At 40.6% G+C, this 22,204-nt stretch overlaps 1 long non-coding RNA gene across 1 annotated transcript; it reads right to left on the bottom strand.

Moving 5' to 3' along the window:
* Positions 1-234: 234 nt before the first annotated feature.
* LOC115657495 lies at positions 235-20,522 on the bottom strand. Its single transcript, XR_004001984.1, has 3 exons — positions 20,175-20,522; positions 11,964-11,967; positions 235-245 (listed from the first exon to the last, which is right to left on the bottom strand). It is a non-coding gene; the product is annotated as an uncharacterized LOC115657495 (long non-coding RNA).
* Between the last annotated feature and the right edge of the window lie 1,682 nt (positions 20,523-22,204).

Genomic DNA, 22,204 nt, shown 5'->3' on the forward strand with positions numbered 1-22,204 from the left:
TCATCTTTGCGAGAATATGCGCTCAAAAAGAAAGATGGCAATACAGCAACAGAAGCCGGTGTGCTTTTAGACCATGTTACTATGTGGCCTTTTGTTCTGACTGTGTACACGTGGTACGATATACTATTTCACGTCAATAAAACCAGCAAATTAATTCAGTCACCAGATGTCTCAATTGACGTACTGCAGGCAAAAGTTGGGGCTACAATGAAGTTTTTGGAAGACTATCGAAATACAGGATATAACTCTATGGTCACAAATGCACGTGAAATAGCAGAGCATATATGGGTATTGAGCAGGTGTTTCCAGAAACCAGGGTGCGGCGTAAGAAGAGAATGTTTGATTACGAATGTGCTGATGATTCGAGTCGTCTTTCTGCCGAAGAAAAATTCAAATCGCAGTTCTTTCTTGTTCTCACTGATCAGGCCATATCTTCTGTTTTGTCATGATTTGACCAACTCGTGAAGTGGTATAAGTTGTTTGGATTTCTGTACAACGCTAACAGCCTGAAGCAGTGTTACAGAGAAAATGAACTGGAGAATCACAGCAAAAATTTTGAAAGAAAAATGGGAGACATTGATGCCAACGAACTCATAATGGAATTGAATCGTTTTATTTATGTCATCGAGAAAGAGAGAGGACTTGTCACGGCAAACAATTTTTTAACGTACATATACAAGAACAGCCTTCAGGAGATATATCCGAATCTTTGCATTTGCATCAGAATTCTTCTGACCACACTAGTTACTGTCGCTGGTGCTGAAAGGAGCTTCAGCAGAATGAAACTGATCAAGAATATCCTGCACTCAACCATGACAGATGACAGGCTTTCTGCGCTTGCAGTTATCTCAATTGAAAACAAGATTGCCAGATCTCTGGACTATGATGCATTGATTAACCAATTTGCGGAGAACAAGGCTCGAAAGAAGCGCTTTGCGTAAATACGGAATACATGTACACTGCAGGCCTATGTATACATAATATGAACCCTGTATATTGTATAAAATAAATACCGCATTCCAGTTTCTGCATTCTAAGGGGCCCCGGACATATGTTCAGAGGGGGCCACGTTCTTTGTTGCTATGGCCCTGGTCACATGGAAAAATAACACAGCAGAAATACTGAAGTCATTGGGATGCTTTGATATAAGCACAGTAATTGCATATTTATAGAATAGTCAAGAAGGATATAGATAGAGGGTAATAACTGAATTACATCTCACCCTCCTGCTTTACATTTCCTTTCTTTGTAATCTCTGACACTGTTCATACTCTACTACCCCCTGGAAAGCATACATTTCCTCCTTTCCCCCCAAAGTTAATATGAATGCTTATATGCATGCACATACCATTTTCTGATTAAATAATTTGGAAAAAAGTGAAAGGCTAGTGATACAATAGTCGAATTAATATGGCTAGTTTATGTAATTTGCAATGTGACTTCATATTGGTATACATAATGATATTTATAAGGAACAAAAGTCCTTATAGTGTTGGTGCTGGGCACAAGCAAAATAAAGTAGTTTTCAATACTATATTTAATTCCAAAAGGTTTGAAAGGCATCAATAATTTAAAGAGAGTTGGGTTTTTTTCCCCACAGTAAAGGAGTTCTTATTGAAAATTTACCACCAAATGAATAAGCACTCCAGTTTTCCATGAGAAAACCTGTTTTTACAGAGTAGTTAGTCAGTACAATTTGTGAGTGTATCATCTTGAGGTTTTATTTGCCAGAAGATCATGTGCACAATTTTGAATATAATAAACTGAATTTTTTTCCATAAAACTAAAACACACTGAGATACTTTGCATTACAGGAGTTAGTTTGTAACAGATGCTTTGCAAAATTAAGTGTTTGGATACATTTCAGAATTCATCAAAACACTGTAAGCTTTTCACTAAATTTGAAGTTTTGGCATTCCATGATGCCAAGCATTTGTCAATAAAATTAGTTTAGAGCAAACATTAGAATTGTGTTTTCTTTATCACAGAACAATGAAGATCAACAGATTTTTAATTAGCTTTCAAAATTTAAATTTGATCTGAATTAATGACTTCTGCTGGAAACAACTGTTCTTTAGGTCTGTTATCACAAACGCTCAAGAAAACATATTTTTTCTTATATTTTCAACAAAAATGTAGTTATAATTTGCACTATATGAAAACTTATTTAACTTAAAGTAAATCATATAAGTAGAACATGTTAATAAGGCTGGGAAATGGCTTATGGAAGCACTTCCTTGTGTGATGCAGCTTTGGTTAGATATATATCATTATATTATAGTATATAGTAATTTATAGTCTCTTGGTACAATAAGTAAATATAGAGGACTGTAGCTCAGGAATTAAGGCTGAAAATTGGAATTATTCTTCTATTTGCCCATCCCTACCAATTGGGAAGACAAGAAATAGTGTTCCAGAATGCAATCTAGTTTCCTTTTTAAAAAGAGAAGGTTAAATATTAAATCCAAGGGATTTGTGATGGTCTTGCATATGTGAAATGTGAGGACAGAAAGCTGGAGTGTCAATGGCTAGAGATTTATTCACACTAACTGAGCAGGAAGGGACAGTCACACTGTACTCCTTGTCAAAATTGTCCCCAGTCTTGCAAATGAGGCAGTAGAAACACTAGATATGTGCCATTTCATGGCTAACTAATAACACCATGATAGCTGGGACCTTTGCTGACATAGCTCAGTCACCCTGAAACTCAATGGTCCTCTCTGTTCTTAAGAAAACAGGTGATGCCAATGCCCTCACTATTTACTCTTGTTTTGAATGAAGACCTTGATATTCTTAGCAACAACTTTATCACTTTAAGATTAGTCTACAATAACATGTTCTACTTGGGCTTACAGCTGCAGACCATTTAGAGGCTGAAAATAAATCCAGAGTGTTGCAACTGTTTAAGTGGATCTTCACATTGGAAATATGTAACACTGGTGTTCCTACTCTGTTGCCTTTGAGCTTCCCGATGGAATTCAAGGAGTTGATATTAACTTTCTAAAACCTGAGAGTCTGCCTCTGCCATTTTGATATACTTTCTCATTATTTGTCACTGGATGTGCTGGAGCTCCCTGGATTATAGAATAGATGGAGTTGTAGGCAGATCAGCTCTGTGAAGGCTTCTTGTCTCTAGCACATAGTACTCTTTTACCCCCACCCCCAACCCCAAACCTAGCTTCATTCTTGCTGGGAAATATGAAGGAAAAGAAAATGCTACTGTACCCCACCTTCATCCATTTTTAAGATCCTGCTCCCAATTAATTACTCTAATTCTTGCCTCTGCTGCTGCTCATTTCTTTTTGAAGCAGTAAGTACAGAATTAATATGACTATTAACAGTTTCAGGTCTGCTCACATAGCTGAATACCAGCAATAGAAGTAAACACCAGCAGGTAGAGTGACAAATCCTAACAATAACTCTGCTTCTTAAAAAAAGCTAAAAGAATCAGCAAAGGCACTAGAACTGCATCTGAAGACTAAGAAGAACAGTCAGCACATGTGAAGACAAGTCAGCACTCTTATTCGTTTTATTTTTTTTTAAACTCTTTACTTTTATGCCAGTCTCATTTGGGGGGTGGGGAGGACTTGACTCACGATTTTTGAAAGTTTTGAACGTGAAAGTTAGCAATAATCCTTCACATCACAATCAAGATGATTGAGAGATGTACAAGAGTAATAATTCAGCAGAAATTAAAGGCTTAGGCGCCCACAAGTCAGCAAAGGTTTTTCAACCCTGAGTTTTTACTGTATTTAGTAGCATCTCTACACATTTCAGCTACCATTCATTATTAACTATAACTATTAACTGTAGGCCACCAGTGATAAACTATGGCTATAATATTTCTTGCAGTTGTGTTTCTATCAAAAAGACAAACATTTTGCAGTTTGTCATATATTGTATACACAATTAAAAGCACAACACACAAAATTTGAGTGAAGATTTAAAATGAGAATGATGATGCAAATAGTATTCTTAAGCACAATGCAATAACATATTGGGGTGATATTCTTTTCTGTTGTTTGAATTTGGCCAGTCAAAAGTAGGAAAATATTCCAATTCATGTGTTAAACTTATGGATAGCAAAAACTATTGAATTCTACATGTTGGTAGCTTCTGAAGTATTTTTGAAAAACAGACATGAAATAACCTTCTTTCTCCTTTAAAGCCAGCACTTTAGAACCAGCACTCTCCAAGGGAATAACAAGCAGAAGATTTAGGGCTACTGAGGTGATTAAGTGTCCAGGGCAGTCTCTTCTAATAGGGAAGTAGTCACATTGACACCAAATATGTGTAGATAATTCTTGAATCTCATAATTTCCTGTAGTTTGGCTTAATTTGTCTTTGCTTCCTTAATTGTTTGCCCTTTCTTGTTGATGGATGTGATAATTCTTTCTAAACATAAACAGAAGGTTGTCTGGACTGGTCTAAAACTAATAGGGCTACAAAATTTAAAAGCTGCGAGTGAGTCACTGGGGACTTGAACTCTGTTTAGGATCCAGCCAGACACTTCTCTCTGGGGCAGCTGAGCAGAGAGCAGCTCCTTCAGGCTCCAGCCACAGCTGCCGCTCTTCCCCCCTCACCCCCAGTGGTAAAGGCTGGTTACTGCAGATAGCTGGTCTTTTATTTATTTATTTATTTATTTAAACCAGACTTTCCACTCCAAAACTGGACACCTGGCAACCCTAGTGATCTTCTGTTTTATCTGTTATCCAGTCCATTCAGACTGTCCTGTCCCGGATGGTTTCTCAGCCACATCTTTACATATGCCAGAACAGCAACTAAGTAAAATAAGCTTTATGTGAAAAATTTATGCTTATTTGTAAACAGGAAGCCCAAACTGCTTAGTCAAGCTGTGTAGGAACAGGAAATTTGCATTTATTTTCCGTATCCTATTAATACTGGATACACTGGATTCAACAATGCTACACACTACACACCTCTTTACCCAGCTTTCCCTCCTGGACATGACTGGAGGGGTGTTAATGGGCAACTTTACCATGAATGGTCCTTTGAAATATGTGTTAACTACTTATGCTAAACAATCCAATCCACCTAGTATTTAGCTGACACTCTAACTACATTTCACAGACTTGAAGAGGAGTACTATATAAGCTCAAAAGCTTGTGTCTCTCACCAACAGAAATTGGTGTAATAAAAGACATTACCTCACCCCCCTTGTCTCTCCAGTATCCTGGGACCAACCTGGCTACAACAACAATTATATCTATATATTACACAAACACACATACTATATACAACAATACACATCATATCAACTGTTGCACTCAAGTTTATATATATATATATATATATATATATATATATATATATATATACACACACAAACACAATACTTTGTGCTTGACTGATAGAGAGAGAGAGAGAGATTGTAACCTCATCAGGGTTAGGAACCTATAGATTCCTTGGTGTTAGAGAAACCCAATTCTCTGTAGGTTTCATGAAGGTCAGATGATGCAAGGATCCCTGTCTGGACATATACAAGGGGCTCATGACCTTCAGCCAGCACTGGTTGGAGCATTTCATGACAAGTGAGTAGAACATGTCACAAGCTCTCTTATCAGCTCTGATATGCCAGCCAAACTGACGTAGGCCTCAGCTCTAAACCTAAAAGTTTACCTGTCTTTCACTTCAAGGAGGGATATATCACACAATAGGGATCCCATTTTTTTTACTAGGTTGAAGAAATCATTGTTAAATATTTGTTCCCCCCTCAAGTCACTCCTTAATCTTCTCTTTGTTAAGTTAAATAGATTGACCTCCTTCAACCTATCACTATAAGGCATGTTTTCTAATCCTTTAATTATTCTCGTAGCTCTTCTCTAAATTGGAAACCTGTCCAATTTATCAACATTCTTCTTGACTTGTGGGCACCAGAACTGGACATAGTATTCCAGCAGCAGTCACTCCAGTGTCAAATATAGTGGTAAAATAACCTTTATGTTACTACTCAAAATTGTGCTGTTTGGTAATTGCATTAGCCCTTTTGGCCACAGCACTTTACTTGGAGCTCATGTTCAGGTAATTATCCACTGCAACCCCCCGAATCTTTTTCAGAGTTGCTGCTTCCCATGATAGTCCTCTATCCTGTAAGTATGCCTACAGTCTTTTTTCCTAGGCATATACAGTTAGCCATATTGAAGTGCATATTGTTTGCTTGCACCCAGTTTACCAAGCAATCCAGATCATCCAGTATCAGTGACCTATCTTCTGCATTATTTGCCATTCGCCAATTTTTGTGCCATCTGTAAATTTGATCAGTGATTTTATGTTTTATTCAGGTCATTGATAAAAAGGTTGGAGCATAGAGCCAAGAACAGTTCTCTGTTGGACCCCACTGCTCAGTGAAGTTTCCCTGTTTACAATTATGTTTTGAGACCCATTAGCCAGATTTTAATCTATTTAATGTGTGACATGTTAATTTTATATCATTCTAGGGGTTTTTTTGAAACTCTTGGCTGCAAGTTTTCTGGATTTGCTGATTTAAGTGTCCGACTTTAGTCATTGTTGATATTAGTAGAGTGGAGACTGTTATATGGTATGACTACATCATCTGTTTTTCTCCAAATACAGAACAGAAATATTTATGTAACAAGTCTGCCTCTTCTGAATTATTATTAATAATTTTCCCATTTCCATCTCACAATGGACCAATAACATTATTAGGATACTTTTTGTTACTAAAATACTAAAATTCCTTACTATCCTTAACTCTGCAAGCCATAGATTTCTCCTTGTTCCTTTGCTTCTGTTATCTATTTTCTACAGTTATTAATTCTTGTCTTTATTCATTACTATCAACTTCTTTCTTCCATTTGCTATATTTTTAGGTATCTTCACTTCCTCTCTAAACCAGGTCTATTCTTCTTCTTCTTTTTTTTTTTTTTAACCTATAAGGCCTTCAGCCTTGATTGTGGCTTTTTTTGTGACATCAGGTATGATGTTCATAAACCATTCTAAATTATCATTTACATTTTTCTGGTTAAATTATTCTTCTCAACTGATTTGGCTCATAATTGTTTTCAGTTTACTAGTCTGGACTTCATTCTGTTTGCACATTATAAATATGATCAGGTCATAAACATCTGTATCTAATCCACATTAAGCTTTAGTTCTGTAATCAGTTCCTATTTATCTGTCAAGATGAGGTCTAATATAGAATTTGACCTGCTTACTGCAATACTTTTTGAGTTAGGACATTATCATCTATAATATTTAGAAATTCCAAAGAAGTTTTACTACTGGCAGCATGAGACCTCCAGCATCTGTCACTCAAATTGGAGTTCCCCATGATCACACAGCCTTTTTTCCCTATACATTATAAACAGGTGCGTAAGAAGCTGGTCATTCTGAGTTCTAATGTGATTTGGTGGTCTGTAGCAGACACCAACTAGTACCCCAAATTGTGCTTTATCCTTTAGAACATTGATCCGTAAGCATTCACGATCATTTTCTTTTGAGTTGTCAGTGACTCAGAAACAGATAATGCCACTTTTGACATGACGGTCCTTTCACATGGAATGTTTTCAAATTTGCGTATATGGTGTCTAAATACTCTTTGAATGGGCATATTTAAATACCTAACAAAAAAAATGGCAGAGAGTAGTTATAATACCTTACATAACCAAATATCTGCTCTGTATTAGAAATGAAATTTTCAAATATTTGTCAGTATCACCATTCAGAGAATTGATCTGGTATATGTGTGTGGATGTCCTTTTATACAAAAGGCCCAACATTATACTTCTCAAAAGGAGGTCTAGATTAATTATGAGTTATGTCTAGATATATATAAGTTATGTCTAGATTAATTATTGGTTATGACTGAGAGAATTCAAAGTGTTTAAGGGTATATTTGCCTAAGGTAAAGTATGCTTAAACAATTGTCCTTGTTATGATTGAAGTCTTCTCAGTCCAGTCTGACTCATGATATCATCAAAATGACAGCTGCTGTTGGTTGTTTAACTATTCTTTCACTGTAATCAAGACCCTTTACTTTATTGATGTATGTTCCTTTGTTTTTTATAGTACAGTTGGGATACATTTTATAGTGTTTTAATTTAATACTAATGTATGTAACTTTACAGTAAACTAACAAAGGATTTGAAGCAATTTTACACCAGTTCCCTTCAGGTAACAAGAGGGAATAGCCGAAGTATCTTGTCACCTTTATCTAAATAGAAATTCCTTTGTCTTTTTTTCTTTAAGAGGAAATATCTTATGCAGAGCATATCGTATAGATATTGTCCTAGCAGCTAGACAGGGAGGAACTGATTTTGAGAAGAGCAGAACAACTCTCACTCCCATTGAATTCAAGGGGTGATCTGAATATTCAGCACTTCTGAAAATCAGGCCCAAGGAGTTAATTACATATGATGTTTCCTTCAAAATGTTTTCTGGAAAAAAGTTTCAAAAATGAGTTTGCAAATATGACATTTGAAACTAAAATCTCCAACTGAGCCATATTATGCTTTTCTTTGAACACAGTTATGGTTTATTTTGTATGAATCTGACAATGTCTTTTTGAAAGACAACTGATAAATATCAGTTTGGCACAGAGACTACTACTACACCCTCCTGTGAATTATTATATTCCTTGCTTTTGTGTGAGAGAGTGCTGGAATGCACTTCTGTCTTCGCATCCTACAGACTATTATAATAATCTTTGTACAATGTATAGCTTGTGAGGTATCATTTGAAAACTTATAACTTGCTAGTCAATTTTGTCATGGTGAAATTTATGTAGCAGCATTATATGTAAAGTTATGAATTTCTCCTGTGCAATGCTATTAGTCAGTGTTTGAAACCCCCCTTAGCCCTGCCCAGGCAGAAGTCATCGAAGACATCTGTTTTGAAGAAAAGAGTGTATGCTTGTCTTAGGGTACGTCTACACTATGGGATTATTGCAATTTTATATAAACCGGTTTTGTAAAACAGATTGTATAAAGTCGAGTGCATGGGCCACACTAAGCACATTAATTCGATGGTGTGCGTCCATGGTCCGAGGCTAGCGTCGATTTCTGGAGCGTTGCACTGTGGGTAGCTATCCCTTAGCTATCCCATAGTTCCCGCAGTCTCCCCCACCCCTTGGAATTCTGGGTTGACAGCCCAGTGCCTGATGGGGCAAAAACAGTGTCGCGGGTGGTTCTGGGTACAGCCTCACTCCTCCCTCCATGAAAGCAACAGACAACCATTTCGCGCCTTTTTTCCTGGGTGAACTCTGCAAATGCCATAGCACAGCAAGCATGGACCCTGCTCAGATCAATACCGCAATAGTGGACGTTGTAAACACCTTGCACATTCTCGTGCAGTCTATGCTGAACCGGGACCTGCAAAGCCAGGCGAGGAGGAGGCGGTGGCTACGGCAGCATGGCAACGAGAGTGATGAGGACATGGACACAGAATCAAACCACGGGCCCCTGCGCTTTGGAGATCCTGCTGGTAATGGGGCATGTTCTAGCCCTTGAACTCCGATTTTGGGCCCGGGAAACAAGCACAGACTGGTGGGACTGCATAGTTTTGCAGGTGTGGGACGATTCACAGTGGCTGCAAAACTTTCGCATGCGTAAGGGCACTTTCATGGAACTTTCCGCTTTTTTTGCTTTCCGCTGCCCTGAAACACCATAATACCAAGATGAGAGCAGCCCTCACAGTGGAGAAGCGAGTAGCAATAGCCCTCTGGAAGCTTGCAATGCCAAACAGCTACCAGTCAGTCGGGAATCAATTTGGAGTGGGCAAATCTACTGTGGGGGCTGCTGTGATGCAAGTAGCCAAAGCAATCATTAAGCTGCTGCTACGAAAGGTTGTGACTCTGGGAAACGTGCAGATCATAGTGGATGGCTTTGCTGCAATGGGATTCCCTAACTGTGGGGGGCGATAGATGGAACCCATATCCCTATCTTGGCACTGGATCACCAGGACACCCAGTACATAAACTGCAAGGGATACTTTTCAATGGCACTGCAAGCACTGGTGGATCACAAGGGACGTTTCACAAACATCCACGTGGGATGGCCAGGAAGGGTTCATGACACTCGCATCTTCAGAAGCACTGCTCTGTTTACACTGTTGCAGCAAGGGAATTACTTCCCAGACCAGAAAATGACAGTTGGGGATGTTGAAATGCCTGCAGTTATCCTGGGTGACCCAGCCTACCCCTTGATGCCATAGCTCATGAAGCTATACACAGGCAGCCTGGACAGTGGTCAGGAGCTGTTCAACTACAGGCTGAGCAAGTGCAGGACGGTGGTAGAATGTGCATTAGGCCATTTAAAGGCGCGCTAGTGCACATTACTGACTCGCTCAGACCTCAGCCAAACCAATGTCCCCTTTGTTATTGCTGCTTGCTGTGTGCTCCACAATCTCTGTGAGAGTAAGAGGGAGACCTTTACGGTGAGGTGGGAGGCTGAGGCAAATCACTTGGTCACTGATTACGCACAGCCAGACTCCAGGGCGATTAGAAGAGCACACCACGAAGCAGTGCGCATCAGAGAAGCTTTGAAAACGAGTTTCATCACGGGCCAGGGTACGGTGTGACTGCTGTGTTTTGTTTCCCCTTCATGAACCACCTCCTCCTTTACTGACTCCTTCCCTGTAAGCAACCCACTCTCCCCATTCGATTACAGCTTGCTTAAGGAAATAAAGTCACTATCGTTTAAAAATCATGTATTCATTATTAAAAAATAATTATAAAAAGAGGCAGAGAACTGACAAGGTATCCCAGGTGTGGTTTGGGAGGAGGATAGGAGGGAAGGAAAAGGCCATTAAACACATTTCAATGTAATGACAGCCTTTTGGCTGGACTGTCCACAGGGGTGGAGTGGGCAGGTGCATGAAGCCTTCCCCCACGCGTTCTTACACATCTGGATGAGGAAGATATGGAACATGGTGAGTGGTGGATACACAGGGGCTGCAGTGGCACTCTGTGACCCCGCTGCTCTTCCTGAAGATCCACCAGACGTCGGAGGATATCAGTTTGATCATGCAGCAGCTCCAGCGTTGCATCCCGCCACCGCTGATCTTCCTGCCTACACCTCTGATCTTCCTGCTGCCACCTCTCATCTCGAGCATCTCTCCTGTCCTCACGTTCACTGGCATCATTCCTGTAATTTGATACCACATCCTTCCACTCATTCAGATGAGCTCTTTCATTGCGGGTTACTTCCATGATTTCCAAGAACATTTAATCTCGCATCTTCTTTTTCTTCCATCTTATCTGAGATAGCCTTCGGGATGGAGTACGGAGGCTTGAAAAACGTGCAGCTGCATGAGGGAGGGAAAAAGGGAGAGAAGTATTTAAAAAGATACATTTTACAGAACAATGGTTATACTCTTTCACAGTGAACAACACTATACACCTTACATAGCACATGTGATTTCACTACAAGGTCGACATCTTAATACTGAGTGCCTGGGGCTCTGGTGTTACAGATCTCACGGACGCAGGTCCGGGCATCAGAATTCAGCTTGCATGCAGCCATGGTAAGCCATTGTCTTTTGGCTTCTCCAGCCTTCAGGTACACAGTGCTCTCTGATGCTTCTTTCCTCTTAACATGCAGCAGCAGAAGCCAACCCCTCCTCATCCAATTCTCTAGGGTGATTGCTTTACCCCTCCCCCTACGGCATGGCTGGTATCATGGAAGATCACTGCTAATCACCCCTCTTTCCCCCACCACCACCACGTGGCCGGTAGCTGGGAAGATTCCTGCTAGGCAAACACAAAAAAGCTCAGTGCTATCCTTCCTCCCCTCCCCCCGCTTGGCTATGTGCAAGGAAGGATTTCTTTTAAGCAACAGCCCAGGAGAAAAATGGCCAATTCTGTCCCCTTAATTAAATTCCTGAATTTCAACCAGGTTACCATGAATGATATCACTCTGCTGAGGATGACAGAGCGAGATAAAGAACGGATGTTTCTTGCATGCCAGCAATCACCGGGGCCATACGCAGCTAGGCTTTGTCATGCAACGATACCCGATTACTTGCTACATGCATGGTGTGGTAAAGTGTCCTACTATGGTGGACGGAACAAGGCTGCCTTGCCCAGAAACCTTCTGCAAAGGCTTTTGGAGTACCTCGAGGAGCGCTTCATGGAGATGTCCCTGGAGGATTTCCGCTCCATCCCCAGACATGTTAACAAACTTTTCCAGTAACTTTACTGGCCGCGAAAGCATCCCAAGCCCTCATGGCAAATCAATCATTTAAAAATGCTTACTTTTAAACCATGTTTTATATTTACAAAGGTGCACTCACCAGAGGTCACTTCCATTGCTTCACTGTCTGGGCTAGTGGCTTGGGAGGGCTGGGAGGGTAATTCCGTCGGAGTCACAAAGAGCTCCTGGCTGTTGGGGCTAACGGAGTGCTGTTTGCTCTCTGCAAGGTCGTCCTCCTCCTAGTCCTCATCTTCCCCCTCTGCAGAATCCTCAGCCATGGTTGAGATTACAACCCCCACCTTGGAGTCCACGGAGAGGGGTGGGGTAGTGGTGGCGCATCCCCCTAAAATTGCATGCAGCTCAGTGTAGAAGCAGCATGTTTTCGGACCTGACCCAGACTTTCCGTTTGCTGCTTTGGTTTTCTGGTAGGCTTGTCTGAGCTCCTGAACTTTCACTCTGCACTGCACTGAGTCCCTGGTGTGGCCCTTTTCCATCATAGCCTTGGAAATTTTTTCAAATATTTTTTCATTTCGTCTTTTGGAACAGAGTTCCGTTAGCACTGAATCCTCTCCCCACACAGCGACCCAAGCGGTCCATGCTGGAGTTCTTTTTCTATTCTCAGGAGACTGCATTGCTACCTGTGCTGATGAGCTCTGCGTGGTCACCTGAGCTGATCTGAGCTCCACGCTGGCCAAACAGGAAATGAAATTCAAAAGTTCGCGGGGCTTTTCCTGTATACCTGGCCAGTGCATCCAAGTTCAGATTGCTGTCCAGAGCGGTCACAGTAGTACACTGTGGGATACCGCCGGGAGGTCAATACCGTCGATTTGCGGCCACACTAACCCTAATCCGATATGGTAATACCGATTTTAGCGTTACTCCTCTCGTCAGGGAGGAGTACAGAAACCAATTTAAAGAGCCCTTTATATCGATATAAAGGGACTCGTAGTGTGGACTGGTACAGCGTTAAATCGGTTTAACGCTGCTAAAATCGGTTTAAACACGTAGTGTAGACCAGGCCTTAATGTGCATTTAAGCAGTAAACAAATTTTCAGGGAAAACTGACCTGAAAATTTGGTCAGTAATGCTGTTCAATGAGAAACTTAGCTTTAATGTATAATGAGAAACTTAGCTTTGTATCTAAAATTGTTTGTTAAGCAAGGCACTAGAAAACATTTTTATCTTCATTTTCTTTTAACCATTTCTGACTTTTAAGCCTTATTGCTTGTACTCACTTAAAATCTCTCTCTTTTTAGTTAATATACTTGTTTTATTGTTTCACCTAATCCAGTGTGTTTAAGTTGAAATATCTAGCTAACTCTATTTAGGTGGTAAATTGTGTATTTTATTCCCATAAAGGAATAATGGATTAATATTTTGGATTTCTCCAGGGGATGGCTGGGCAGTACTTTCTAGGGGGAAATCCAGGACTTGGGGTGTAGTGGGGTCACCCTGCAGGATAACTAAGGTTGGTGAGAGCCAGAGTATAGCCAAGTGTGTCTGAGAAGCCACAGTTACATATAAACACTCAGAGTGTGACTTGTATCCTGGAAGGCTGTTTGTGAGCAGCCCAGTTGGGAGCTATTACCAGCAAGGCCTTGTAAGTCACCCAAGGTCACAGAGCAAGAGTAACATGGCCCCTCACTGTTCTGGTTTGTACCCAAGTATGTCACAGTGGGTATTTGGAGATCAAAGAGAATAATTAACATTTATATTATTAATAATGTTACTGTAATGCTTTCCCTCATGGATTTCAAAGCATTTCACAAACATAAACAAATTAAGCCTCCCAAAGTCCTTGTTAGATGGGTAGGTATTGTGACCCCCGATTTACACATTAGGATATTGGGATTCAGAGAGGTTGTAACTGAGTCAAGATACCATAAGAAGTTTGTGGCAGAGCCAGGATTATAGTAGTAATGAACCCAGAACCCAGATCTTATTACCCCAAATCATGTGCATTAACTACAAGATCATCCCACCTTTCCATTTAGTAAATCAAATAACCTTCATACATTAGTTTCCCTATTGTTTCCCATTGTATATATCTATATCTCTAAAGTTTTTAACATTTTGACCAAGATGTCAACTAAGACTGGTTTTCCATATGACTCTTCAAAAAGTAAAGTAAAACATCCTTTTTTATTATGAAATTGGCACCTGCAAGTGACACCAGAGTTTTTGTGTAACTCATAAATATTAAGAAAAAACACCAGTTACAAAATGAGAATATTAATATCCCTTGTAGTTAGGTTAAAAGAAAATATTATAAAGATATGGGCATTTGCTGAAAGTCTATTGATTGTTATGGGCTACAACTGAATATGACAATTCCTAGCATAGCGTATACTGTCTTATTATGATTTACTATGAATCCCATTAGTAATAAAGAAAAAAGGATGTGTAAATTTTATTGCCAGTGAAAAATCAGAGTGTTCTACGGGAAATGATGATGACAAAATTTCTGGAAAATGCTAAGTGGCTGCATTATCGTTAAACAATCTGAGGTCCTGATTGCTGATTGACTAAACAATTTTAAGTGACGTTCAGAGTGAGTGGAAAATTGTCCTTTAAATGTTTTATTGATTCACATTCAGCATACTGAGACCAGGTAAAACTGTCTATGTCTCAGGGAGTGAGTATGATGGGCTGGTGGACTGCACTGTTATCAAAGCATTCTGAATATGAATATGTCACTCATTTGGTTACTGGGCCAATCAAAAGTGAGATCTTCATGAAATAATAATCTTTAGGATGGTGCCTTGTGCCTCTTCCAGGGTAGCCCCCATTGGCCAGTTTCAAAAAGAAGTGACCCCTATATTTTTATTAAACAAAGCTCTTCTCTTCTCTGCTATATCCAGTGGACATGACTCTGTTCTACACTGCCGTCTTTTAACCCACTTGCTCATAATGTCACAATGTTGATTAGCAATTAGGGTCATAGAGAGAAGTTTAGCACTGGAAAATATTACAGGGAATACTCAAAATATGAGGATTTTCAGTGTGTAGGAGAAGAAAAGACTTCCATGTCAAAGGGGTGGTATATGATTATAGTGGGTATAGTGAAAAATCTGGTTGGTCACGCAGTGCTGCTAGGAGACATCTGTTTCTTAATCTGTACTCCCTTTAGCAGAAAACACTGCTAAAACATATAATCCCTAAGTAAAAATAGAAGCACAGGAGATATCTGCCAATGGATAAAAGTAGAGTCTTCCTCCACTAGGCTTCTCTACTCTGCCCTTGAATGAAAAATTGTTTTCATTCCTGTTTAAGCTGGATTTAAGGAATAAAACTGGGTTTCCATTAATGATCAACTTGTGACTTTTGTCTTTGTCATAATATATAAACGTACAGTCACTCACAAAACCATATGGTTTGTGTGTTCAAAGGATTATACTAACAAATCTATACCTACTCAGTGAATGCAGAACCACTTCTGATGAAGGAAGAACCCAACTGACTATTAAAGATAAAATAAACTGGTCAGTTACTTTAAGCAGGCCAAGCCCGAACCAATTTGTAACTGGACAGTCACATTCAGTGCTGCTCGATGTCATTTGAACTCAGTGGAGTTGCATCCACTTGTGCCAGTGATGAAATTGGCCAGTTTGTCCACCTGGGTGAAGGTCAGAAATCATTTTACCTATATAATTTTTTAAATATAATTTTTCACTGCCTGAGCATTAAGCTTTTCATACAAATATAGTAATTAAGATTGAGACCCTATACAACAACAAAAAAACCCACAAAGCTCTGCAAATAATTCCGTTTTCAACATACTGAATCTTGACATATAGCTCTTGAACTGTGGGCTGCACAATTGAGCACACAAATGTAGAGGACTATTTTGAAAGTTTAGCCTTATAAAAAGCCATATACGAGTACAATAAAATTATTCAGTGTCAGGTAATTTATCAATTTATAGATGTGAACATTAAATAATAAACTAAAGTGACTCTTTATTGTCAGTTGAAGATACACCTCTACCTCGATATAACGCTGTCCTCGGGAGCCAACAAATCTTACCGTGTTATAGGTGAAACTGTGTTATATCGAACTTGCTTTGATCCACCGGAGTGCACCGCCCTCCCCCCCCATCCCCCCGGAGCACTGCTTTACCACATATCTGAATTCAGATTATATCAAGTTAGAGATGTACCTGAAGTTAAAATGTTTAATTATTCATCAAATCCATACTAGTTAAAAAAGCTTGATCCGTGATAGGAGATCAATTCCATGGAGCTAACAATATATTATCAATGCTATCTAAAAGAATAAGGCAGTTTCTTAATGTCTGAGTCATTCAAACAATGTGATGAAATTTTAACCATCATAATTCTGAGGCCAGGTTACCTGTCAGAAATGAATATATTGCATTTCCTACTACTTCAAAGTAGAGGTTAGAGTATCAATTTTCCCTACACATTTTCTAATATTCTCTTTCATATTATACAGTACTTTCTTTGGTATGCATAATTTTCTCTCTTGTACTGACTTATTACTGCATTTGCAAAGCTTTTCCAAAAGGATACTACCCACAATGTTGATACTATAGCTATCGTAATCTGTGGTTTCGTTCTCATTGGCACATCATCTCTTCTACTGTAACCTGAGTTTGGCCAATCATTAAATGACAATTTATATGTGATCCTTATCAGATTGTAAATACTGCTGCTTTTGTAATTTCAGAGGCTAAAAAATTCCATCATATAAGCTACCAATTGGAAAAAAATGTAATTTTTTTTATATTTTATTGATATATTTTACGTAATCCGAGACAGCATTGTGCATTCATATAAAAATAAAATGCACATATTACCTGCCTATTAAAATTGACAAATGCAGTTTATCATACATTATTTAAAATAGAAGCAGAAGTAGTTGTGGCAACTTATTAATGCAATCAGCTTTGTTGTTTGCAACCTGAATTAGGAGCTGCTGCTGCTGATGATTTCTTCCAAGTGCCCATCATAGATAGGTGGATTTTGGTTTCCACTTCTGTAGTCACTATTTGTGGAGACCATCACTCAGGAATTAGGCTGCTGCTGCTTGAGGCTTTGATTCATGTAATTCCATCTTTTATGTGTTGCTAGGCAAGTCAAAAATAGCACACCTCCTACTCTTTGCAACTCAGGCTCTCTCTTTCATGCTGTTTCCAGTCAAACCTTCTATATCCTCAAATGACAACAAAGCAACTAAGTTAAGTGTAGAACAGGACTAAGGAAAAAATTCTCAAGGGTGTCCTTCATACCGGTAGTTTTCTATTTGGAAAGTGAATTTACAAGGCAAGATCAAAATATTTTTCTTCAAGGAGCACACTTGATCTAGAGCTGGGCAGTACCTAGCAGTACTACATACAGACCTGGGTGGGACCCGCTGAGAAAAGGGTCAGATCATTGAAGATCACTTCAAAGTACTGTATGGTGGTAACCTCAGAAGGCCACTACTCCTGGCAAAAAGAACAGGAATACTTGTGGCTCCTTAGAGACTAACAAATTTATTTCAGCATAAGCTTTTGTGCGCTACTTCTTTGGATGCATAGAATGGAACACACAGGCAGGAAATATTTATACATACAGAGAACATGAAACTCCTGACAGTTAGTCTGGTGCTGAGGCTGGTAACCACACAAAGGGAGAGAGCTGCTAACTCTTCTAGTCCCCTGGCTGAAGTGATAGCTATTTTTAATGTATAGCCAGAACAGAGAAATTGAAGCCTCTGAGCTCAAAGGAAGGGAAGAAACATTTTCTTTGAAATTATATGGTGGATCCAGATGGGGAACGAGATGACTTGGTATGGACGATATATTTTTGGCCACCCTCTTGAATCTGGTCACTGAAGAGTGGGTCCCAATGTTCTTATTTATTTATCACTGATGTAAAAGCTTTAAATCCATAGGAACAGCACACACTAGCTTTCCACTCTTTTTCCTTGCACAAAAGAAGAGGATTTCTCATGTGTGGTTTATAGGTTCTGTTAGTTAAAACATTCCTGGGGTCCAGGAGAGTGAAAATAATCCTCTCTTACAGATCTTGATGAGTTAAGAATCTAGGCTGACCTTTCCTGGCCCACCAGACCAGTTCTATGAAGCAAGAATATTAGGCTGAAGGTTTGCATAATGCTTTTGGCTGGACAGGCAACCAGTTTTCTCATGTGAGCTACAAGAAGAATGCCTTTTCTACTCTCAGTGTATGCTTGCCTCTGAATCACATTAAAGACTGTCCTCAAGAGGACCATTCTCTGAGAATTACCTGTCTGTTCTTGAAGTTTACTGTGAGTGCCCATCATGAGTATCACCAAACTGAATCTACAGGGATAAAGACAACTGGGCGTTCTATCGGAATTCAATCACTGACATAAGGCCAGTGATGAAATTTGTGATTATGGAGTTATCCAATACCATGACCATTGAGAAGACTGTAGGATCTAACTCCAGACCAAACTAAGTCTAGAATGGCAAATATATGTAGTGAAAAGATCTTGGCCCAGAGCAAAGAGCAGGTAAATTTGATGTGAAGGCATAATGGTAATGTTCTTGAAGTCTGTGGCTTAACATTTAGCATACTTTAAAAAAATTAGCCTGTCTCTAAACACGTGACTTCTGTTATCTGCCTGGAAATTGTCTTTACCTTTGTCTATGGACCAGTACACTTGGTGGAGTTGGGATGGAAAATACCAGTAAAGTGTCTGTGTTGAAGCTGGGGCTGATACTGGAAAGATTGCAGCTGTCTAAATAGGTTTGAAAAAGAAAGAGAAATTCTAACCACTGCCTCATCCGACTCCTAGAAAACGATTGAACTGATTGAAACTATTAATTTATGGGTAACCTGATATCATCATAAGAATATTTCCCAGGGTTTTCTGTCCTTTCGCTCCATCGTTTTCTCCATTTCTTTACCATCTTGTTCATTTCTGCAACTCTTTTTATTGTTGTCTGGTTCCCTTTGCAAGTTGTCTATGCTGGAATATGATAACAACATTTTAATTGCTACAGTATTTGATAAAATTTAAAAAAAATCATAAAGTGATATATACGATTGTTGAGCTCAGTTGCAGAATATTTATTGAAATAATTTCATTTTTTTTACTGTTATTTCCAATAAATAAATATCTAGGATCATCTTTGTTTCTGAGAAAATGCATTTCCATGGAAACATAGGTCTGCAAATGGACCATCTATTTTTGTGTTATTTACCTGGGGATTAAGAAAATGATTTATATAATTCAAATGTGTTTTAAAGCCCAGAAAGAATGCCTACTATAACCGAAAGTTTTTCAGGTGTTTCTAATGTTGATAATTTGCCATCAACATGTAAGAAAAACCCTGAGAGAGGGTCACTGGTAAATAATTTTGAGTGTGGTTCATATGGGGAGCAAAAATAGCTCTTCAGCATCATCTATCAGTAACCTGAAATGAATCATTCATAGCTACTGTCTATTGTTTTTAAAGGAATGGCTAATTTACTAGCACAAAAATGTCATTACAAGATCATAACTGTTGTTTTTAGTAATACATATTTTTCCTATACCTAGAATTATCCTGATGCTACCAGAAGCCTTGCCTTTGGGATTTTTATTTTGAATGGCATTGTCTACTCTGACTAGTTCAGGGGTCTCCCACAAGCCATTTCTATATGGCAGCATATGTCACAAATGGCAGGAATGCTCTGAGAAGCTGGCATATCATTTTCTCTTCTGCTGCTAACTATCTCAGGGATCTTTGCACAGTGACTTCTATTTCCTCTGTTTCATAGACCTTATCTTATCAACAGCTTAAAACATGTTTACAAATATAATACAATCATAGTACTCTGCATTAGATGCCAAATTATTCTGTAAGCCATTGATCTTTATTACACATTTGCAGTGAGTTACTAAATGGGTTAGTAATTATACATCTGGGCTGTCATAGCATCTACTCTTGGGCAATCTCCTTTTATTTTGTATTTGATTGATAGCGTATTGTAGGCCTGAATTTAAAATTGTAACATTGGCTTGTTAAACTGTAGGGATCGGTCCTGGCTGGCAAGCCACCAGAAACCGCCCCCTGCATACCCCATCTTGCCACAGAATGCAGACTCCGCACTATCATAGATTAGATAAGTATAGCACGCTCTGCCTACATGCAGGCGGGTGAGGGGAAAAGGGGAAGAAAGAGTCCTCCACCAATGCGAAACAAGTAAACAAGGCTGTAAGTTATGCATGACACTGTAACTGAAAGAATAAAAAGGCTGCCACGCCTGACGACGAGGCGCTTTCCTGAGCAAACGAGCTGTCTGCGTCTGTTTCCTTCCCGCATCTGGTGACCCCGACATGATTCCAGCCCTCCGTACCCACCGGCCGGTCGAGCCGTGGTGCACCACAGTGCGTCTTTGCGCACTCCCTCGTGAGTATGGGGGGGACTTGTCCGTACACAGAAGGCTTATGCGAAAGAGCTGGTTAGGTTACTCAAGGTAACCGGTCGCTTGACAGCATCACAGCGACATGTGGAGGATTTGCTCCATGTTATAGAGGTTAAGTGCCCTTGGTACCCCGAGAGAGGGTCTCTCGAGGTTTCTGACTGGCAAAAGGTAGGCGAACGGCTCCTAAAGGAGCCACGAGCGCCCATCCAACACATCTTGCTGTGGCAACACTGTGCAGAGGCAATCGGGCATTTGTGGAAGGAAGCGCCCCCGCTTGCCTCTCCCACCCCTATCCCATCTCCATCCTATGTCACGGAACCTAAACCCCCTTGTCCTGCCCCTAGGGCAACGGCTCCCAGTCCTACCCTCTCTGATCCCCCGTTACCGTCGCCTCCTTCTCCTTCTCCTTTGCCCTCGCCGGCTCAGAGCGCGGTGCAAGCTGCTCTCCAGCAGGCGATAGCGACGGACGCTTCCCCCTTGTTGGAGGAATGGGAGGGAGAATTCCCAGCCCTTTATCCAGTTACTTATAGCTTGAACGAGGCCAGAGAAACATTTGCTTCACATAACCCGTTACCGTTCAAAGTTATTAGCGAGCTGAATAACGGGATTCGCCAATCCGGCCTTAAGTCCACTTATGTGGAGGGTCTCATTGAGGCACTGGGCACAATCTATGTTATGTTACCAACGGACTGGAAACACCTGTTCCGAATGATTTTATCCCCCGCCCAGTATTGTGTATGGGACAGTGAGTTTTGGGCTGCGGCATTGGCCTGCTCCTCTGCACAGCACACTCCTGAACAAATTTATGGGTCGGGACAGTTTGCAGAGGTGGATGCGCAATTGCCGCTCCCGGCAGAATCCTTCAAACGCACTGCACTCTCCATCATGCGAGCGTTTCGTCGCATTCCCATGACTGGCAAGCCCTTGTCATCATTCACTAGTATTAGAAAAGGGTCTTCTGAGCCCTTTCATCAGTTTGTAGATAGATTAAAAGAAGCCATTGCCCGACAAATTGATAACCCAGAAGCCCAAGAAGAACTAATCCGTCGGCTGTCGGCAGAGCAGGCTAATGCCGATTGTCGCCGTATTCTCCAAACGTCATTCACCGCGCGCAGTATTCTTTGGTGGATATGATCCAGGCTTGTGCCGAGGTGGGGACACAGACCCATGCCATGGCGTTGCTTGCCGGAGCCTTGCGCACCGGCAGCAAACCTCTGGGCAATTGTTTTAATTGCAACAAGCCGGGCCATTTTCGCCGAGAGTGCCGGGCGCCGGGGGGAGGAGCTAGCCGCGAGCGGGGACAACCACCAGGGGGAGGGGGTGGAAACCGCCCAAACAAAAAGTGCCCCAAGTGTAACAAAGGCTTCCATTGGGCTAATCAGTGCCGCTCTACCCCTTCGGGAAACTCCCAGTCGGCCCCCCCTCGGGCCCCGGTCTAACCAAGGGAGAGAGCGGTTTCCCTCCCCCTGCCACCTCTGGCAGTGCGGGTATCGATCTGGAAAACGCACAAGACATGAATTCTCAGCTCCCCGGGGAGGTACTCCTGATGCCCACTCAACTTCGGGGTCCCCTCCCTCCTGGAACGGTGGGGCTTGTGCTCCCCCGTTCTTCCGCTCACTATAAAGGCATTAT

The sequence above is a fragment of the Gopherus evgoodei genome, chromosome 9 (assembly GCF_007399415.2).
Source record: "Gopherus evgoodei ecotype Sinaloan lineage chromosome 9, rGopEvg1_v1.p, whole genome shotgun sequence".
Lineage (NCBI taxonomy): Eukaryota > Metazoa > Chordata > Testudines > Testudinidae > Gopherus > Gopherus evgoodei.